Raw genomic sequence first — 7163 nt, forward strand, 5'->3', positions numbered from 1 at the left:
CACTGTTCCGTTCGAAGCCCGTTCGAAGGTGCTCCTTCTCTTGGTGTCTCCCTTTTTTGTGCTCTGTTCAAGGCTTCTAGCTTCGAAGGTGCTCTCTTTCGCCGCCGCCGCACTCACATAGAGGAAGAATAATCACAAGCGCCGTCGTTTCCTCCTCCTCTCGGTCAAGCCGTCATCCACTTCTCTGCTGCACCGCTGTCTACTTCTCAATCGTCCTACTCGCCGCGGTCTTTGTCATCCGCGACACTCAGTCACGCCACATCTTCCATCTTAGGGTTTGTAGCTTTCTTCTTTTATTTTCTTTGTGTGTTTTGATCATTTCTGGTGTGTGAAATTTATTTCTCTGTTTGGTTTTGCTATGCTGCTGTTTTGTGTGTGTTGTGATTTTATTATTTTAATTTACTGACTATTGATTATTGAATGTGTTGTGATTATTGATTAGCTTTGGTTCTTCTATGCTGCTGTTTTGTGTGTGGTGTTGCTGATAATAATACCTCAACCAGTAAAGATGAATTATGGCATGATGCTGATCAATATGGATTGTCTTGGTTTAATATTGTTGAATTGAAATTATGTGTTGTTTTACTAAGATTTTGAGGACCACGCTCTAATAATAAGTCACTGAAGTCTGATATACTAATAATCTGATATAGTGGTACTGAACTATGAAGTGTGAAGGCTGTGAAGCTCTGTGAAGTGTGAACTGAACTGTGAACTTTGTTTAAGCGTACTTGATTCATAAGCGTACTTGATTTATAATTCTACTTTCTTTGCAATTGTCTCTAAGCGTACTTGATTTTCTAGATTTAGAGTTATTTTTTATTGAATTTTTGGATTTGAATTTTGAATTCGTGTTTGATCTGCAATTTCTATTTGATTCTTCTTATTGTTGTTGTGGTTGAAATTCAAAATTGAAATCTGATTCCTCTTCTTCGTCAATTTCATATTATAGACTTGTTCATTATCTTTGCATTTAAGTGAGCAATTATAATCTGTTATCTGGTTATATTACTCTTCTAGGACAAACTCTAGCGTTGGCTCAAGGCAGGAGAAATATGGAATGACTAACAAACCCCGAGGAGAGCCTGAGGATGCAGTTTGTAAAACTGATTTTTGAATAGGTTCAATTTTTCATGTTTTATTTGTTAGAAAAGTGATTGATTATAACTGGGTGTGGTGCTTTTATTAGCAACGACCGAACAAAGGTGAAAGAGGTGTCTTCTGAAGTATCAAAGTATATCCACTGGTAATGTACTAATCTTATGCTTGTATTTGAGATGTGAATGAATCATTTTGTGTATGTTTCTTATTTGAATTCCTACCCCTCTTTCTTTCTTTTGTCTTTATAGGAATCAAATGACAAGAGACTTAATTATGAACCACCTACAGATTTACTTAGCAAGGTACTTACAAACTGTATTCCATTTCTCCAATGTTAATATGATCCATACTTTCTTTGATATATATATTTAGCTAATATTTGAGCCTGATTTGCAGCTGTCCCTGGTTTCTGAAGTGAAAAAACCTGCAAAACTGCCATCTAAGGTGCAGCCAATTTCCTAGGTTCTGCTATCTCAGCACTCATATAACAACTTAAGATTCTTTTGAGTGGGTAAAGGTTTATTGAAAAGAGATTTAGAAAAGTATTTTCTTTGAATAATATTTTAAAGCTTACATTAGACTATAATTATATTTTCATGTGTTTATTTATATTTTATTTATTATTTTATTATAAAACAATTTTTTCGGTTCAACCACAGTCAGGGACAGACATAAGGGGGGCGAGTGGTGGCCTCGGGCCCCCCAACTTTTTTTAATAGTAATAAGTTATTATGCATAATTTAATTTTTTTAAATATTTAGTATTTAGTCTAATATAAATAAAAGTTTAGTCTAATTTAAATATTAATGATTTTTAATATCTAAAAAGTAAGTAATAATATTAAAAAAATCTGAAAAGGATATTATTACTAATATTTTTTAATTAAATAAAAAATTTTAAGTCTCATAAAGCGAATTTTTTTCTTCTTGTGGCCTTTTTTTTATTCGTTTGGTATTAATTCTCTCTATTTCAACTGCTACAATTAAGAGATATTTTTCAACTATGAATATTATGAAAAATAACTTAGAAACAAAATAAAAGATGAATTTTTTGCTAATTGTCTTTTAATTATATTGAAAAGAAAATTACTGAAAAATTTGACACAAATTCTATTATCGGTGAATTTTATGATACGAAGAATCGACCACTTCCACTTCGTTAGTAAAAAGTATACACATAATTTTGTTTACTTTAAAATATATTCTCTATCTGTATATTTTTGTAATACATCTTATATTATATAATTTTTTTACATAATTTTTAATATTATATGTGTTATTGGCCCCTCCATAATATCATTTATGGATCCGTCCCTGACCACGGTCGAACCGGGTGAACCTATGAACCAATGAACTAGTAGCTAGAGCGGTTCGATGACCGATTCGATTTTTAGAACCTTGGGTGAGAGTGAAAGAGTGGGTAGGTGAGACGAGAGTGAAAGGGAAACTAAGGGAGTGAAACATTGTGCTGGTATGGAGGAAGAAGAAAACTGGGAAAGGGTTTAAGCTCAAGTGAGAGAAGAAGGAAAAATGGTGGGTGATTTTACTAGACCTGAACCATATCATTGAATACTTGGATCATCCTCAATGCGTAAGGCTTTTTTTTTATTTTATGATCAATAAATAAATATATTTTTTATTTTTAAGTTTAAGAAAAAAAATTGTTATCATGGTTAATATAATAGAATACTGTTTAGGTCTCCAAAAAAAATTATTGTGATAGTTAGTATAATAGAATACTGTTTAGGATAATAATAATAAATTATTATTATTTTCTAATAATAAATAAATAATATTGTGTAATAAATAAATATTTATTATTTTTTAATAATGTATAAATATTTTTCTAATAATATAATAATATAATACCGTTCGTTTAGGATAATAATAATAAATTGTTATTATTTTCTAATAATAAATAATAATGTTTAATAATTTTTTATTAATTTTTGAATATTGTTTAATAAATAAATAAATTATTTTTAATAATAATAAATAAATAAATATTGCTATTAATATTTTTTAAATAATAATAAATAAATATTACTTAATATTGCTGTTATTATTTTTTGAATAAATTATTAACTGATATTATATAGAATGAATAAATGACCATTTGTACCCATGAGAGATGAAAACGCTGACATTTGTACCCATGAAAGCTCGAAACTAATCTTGTACCCATGATAGATGTTGTCAGTGTGACAAAAGTGCCCTAGCTTAGATCTGAGCTTGGTTCGTGAGTTTCCGAACCTACGTGGCACTCCCAAACCCCCTCCCCCCCAATCTAAGCCAACCATTCACCATCATCATCTTCATCTTCTTCACCATCACCATCACCATAACCTCCATAACCTCCATCACCATCACCTCAGCACCACCACAGCCACCTCCCTTCACCACAACCTCCGGCAACAACCCACACCGCCGCGCCCCTTTCTCTTCTTCTTCCCCTCTTCTCACCTCCGCTGAGCCCAGAAACCACAGCGCCAGCTCCTCTTTTCCATCAAAACAGCAAAATTTTCAAACACCAGCATGAATCAAAACAAACCTAAATCCACTAACATGCATTTCTAACTAACCAAATTAAGCAAAATGAACTAAAAGCAAAGAAACAGAACTTAGGAAAAAATGCAGGGGATGAAAGACACAGGGAAAAACGGAGGTTCTGTTGCTGATTATGGTATTTTTCTCGCCATGTTGAATTTGTGCGAGGGTACGAGGTCACTTGAGTATGGAAAAAGGGTTCATGAGTTCTTGAGAAGATCGAGGTTTCGAGAGGAGGTTGAATTGAACAATAGGTTGATTGGAATGTATGGAAAATGTGGTAACATGAATATTGTACGCAAGGTGTTTGATCGAATGCCAGAGAGAAACATGAGTTCTTGGCACTTGATGATCATTGGATACACTGAAAATGGAGCTGGTGATGATGCTTTGTTGATTTTTCAGGAGATGAAGGAGGCAGGGATACGGCCTGAGAGTGAAACTTTTGCATTGGTTTTGGCTGCGTGTGCAAGGGAAGAAGCTGTAGATGAAGGATTATTGCACTTTGAATCAATGAAGGAGTATGGAATTGTTCCCACCATGGAGCATTACATGGAGGTCATTAACATTCTAGGTAATGCCGGTCAGTTGAATGAAGCTGAGGAGTTCATTGAGAGTAAGCCATTTCAGCCTGAAGATGACATTTGGGAGGCTCTTCGAAATTTTTCTAGGATTCATGGAGATATGGATCTTGAGAATCGTGCGGACGAGTTGTTGGCATGTCTAAATCCTTCAAAGGCCATTGCTGATAAGCTTCCAACACCTCCAAGGAAGAAACAGTCTGCATTAACATGCTAGAGGAGAAGAATAGAATGGCTGAGAATCGGTGTGCCGTTCCGTATAAAGAGGCTGATGAGAAATTGAAGGGTTTGAGTGGCTAGAGGAGGAGCTGGCACTGTGGTTTCTGGGCTCAGCGGAGGTGAGAAGAGGGGAAGAAAAAGAGAAAGGGGCGCGACGGTGTGGGTTGTCGCCGGAGGTTGTGGTGAAGAAAGGTGGCTGTGGCGGTGCTGAGGTGATGGTGATGGAGTTTATGGTGGCTGGGAAGAGACAGTGATGGATGTGGATGATGGTGAAGAAGATGAAGATGATGATGGTGAATGGTTGGCTCAGATTTGAGGGGGGTTTGGGAGTGCCACTTAGGTTCGGAAACCCACGAACCAAGCTCAGATCCAAGTCAGGGTACTTTTGTCACACGGACAGTATCTATCATGGGTACAAGATTAGTTTCGAGCTTTCATGGGTACAAATGTCAGCGTTTTCATCTCTCATGGGTATAAATGGTCATTTATTCTATATAGAATTTTAATAATTTTTTTTGCAGGCTATCAGGAATTTGTTGCCCAAAAAACTTGATCTGCCAGATACCTTTAACGAGGTAGTTGCAGCGTCACTGGCGTTTACTGGGTTTAAACATGTTTCGCGAGTAGGCGAAATAAGAGGCCACTCTGCACTGCTGAGTGCATTGGTGGAAAGGTGGAGGTCGGAAACTCACACGTTCCACCTCCTAGTTGGAAAAATGACGGTGACGCTGGAAGACATTACGTATATACTTGGCCTCCCGGTTAATGGGAAGCCCGTCACAGGTAGAACAGACAGCAGTCACCAGTTTCTGGTGGAGAACTGCATTGCTTGTTTTAGTCGGGAGCTAGGTCTGCAGGATCACGTCTTGGGTAAGGTGAATCTTGCATGGGTTCGGCAGTACAGAGACACCGAACCGTATGACACGCAAGAGTCCATTAAACGGTATGTCCGGGCTCACATTTTCTTCATGCTTGGAACGGTTGTGTTTCCGGATAAGTCTACCACTTCATTAAACTCGAAGTTTCTTCATCTGCTTTGCGATTTTCATTGGATTCCAGCTTACAGTTGGGGGACAGCCAGTCTAGCACACCTATACAGATCGTTGTGTCGTGCATCACGATACAACTGTAAAGAAATGGATGGCCCACTCATACTGTTTTTTGTTTGGGCGTGGGAGCGTATGCCGCTCCTGGCACCTATACCCCGCGATTAGCTCGCCGATGTTAGTATTCCACTTGCGCGGCGATATTGTTTTTTTACTGTATTATTATTATTATTATTATTATTATTATTATTATTATTATTATTATTATTATTATTATTATTATTATTGTTTAGGTTTATCTATTATCATTAATTACGATTAAATGTAATTAATTGTTAACTAGGTTCCGGCATATGAGCACCACTATCAGGTGGGCATATGAGTAGCAGTATCAGATGCCGGCATATGAGCAACAGTTTCAGGATCCGGTAAATGCCCAGCTGTTTCAGGCACCTGCCTATGGCCAACAGCAACAGCAGTGGCTGGCATATGAGCAGCAGACATCATACATACCGGAACCACAGCCACATCAGGCACCTGAGCCTTACATACCACAGCTGGTACTTCCAGCCAATGGTCACTTTAGTCTGTTGGGTAGATCTGTCACCCTAAGCTTGTCTCAGGTCTTGAGAGACACAGATTATCTATTTTCAACACCAGCGCAGGAATGGCCTACTCCATCTCAGCAGTCTGGTGGTCGTCGAGCCACATCAGGTCATGCCAATGACTTCGACTTTGATCAATTGATGGGTCATGTAGATCCGTCTGGTCCTTCCGCACCACCGCGTACCCAGTTGTTTGATTTGAATGAGTACCCGCAGTAGGAAGAGGGAGATTTGGGACATGACTTGCAGCACTGGAATGATCTTGGTGGAGTGAGTGCTCCAGGGATGAGTGGTTCCAATTTGTATGACACTGGTAGTGCGAGCATGCCAGATTTTGGTGGTCCTGACGTTGGCAGTGGTCTGGATGCCGGTGTGTCTCACGGTCATCTGTATAACTTACGGACACAGACTGCGCCTCTAGACAAATACACCCCATCCTTGAATTCGAGGAAGGCATCGAGGAAGTAGTCTATTGCAGTTGATCTTGTATTCAGTGTTGTATCTTATATTTAGATGATTCTGTTTAGTATTATTATTATATATTTAGCTTTGTTCCCGTATAACTCTGTTTGAGATTATCATATTGCACTTTTGTAGTAAAATGTTTATTTAATAAAAAGTTACATAAGGAGATTAAAAACTTTATTTATTATAAATTGTTAACTAGGTTAAAATACATGACGAGATTATATAAAAAGTAACATATAATTGTGAAGTAGGTCATAACAAAGTTACATTGAAAAGCTTAACCACTAATAACCTCCAGCGGAGCTTGGACTTGCACGCTGAAGACATCGGCTGCGGCTATGTCGTTCGCGTCCACATATAGTGCACTAGCGAGGACCACGCATATCCCGCCTTCCTTTTGTCGCGCGCCTCAATGTCTAGTTGGCGATCACCTTCGCTCCTTCATATCTATCCCACGTAGATGGACTTGCTTCTATACACCTTGCAAATTCCAGACATCTTGTACACGTCGTGCACATATACTTGCAAATCAAGACGCTGGTTAGCGCAACATGCAAGAATGTGGCAACATGGGAGTCGCTCGACTAGGAAATGGCC

At 37.8% G+C, this 7163-nt stretch overlaps 1 pseudogene; it reads left to right on the forward strand.

Moving 5' to 3' along the window:
* Positions 1-3731: 3731 nt before the first annotated feature.
* LOC130957566 (pentatricopeptide repeat-containing protein At2g15690, mitochondrial-like) lies at positions 3732-4528 on the forward strand (annotated as a pseudogene).
* The last annotated feature ends 2635 nt before the right edge of the window (positions 4529-7163 follow it).

The sequence above is a fragment of the Arachis stenosperma genome, chromosome 10, assembly GCF_014773155.1.
Source record: "Arachis stenosperma cultivar V10309 chromosome 10, arast.V10309.gnm1.PFL2, whole genome shotgun sequence".
NCBI lineage: Eukaryota > Viridiplantae > Streptophyta > Magnoliopsida > Fabales > Fabaceae > Arachis > Arachis stenosperma.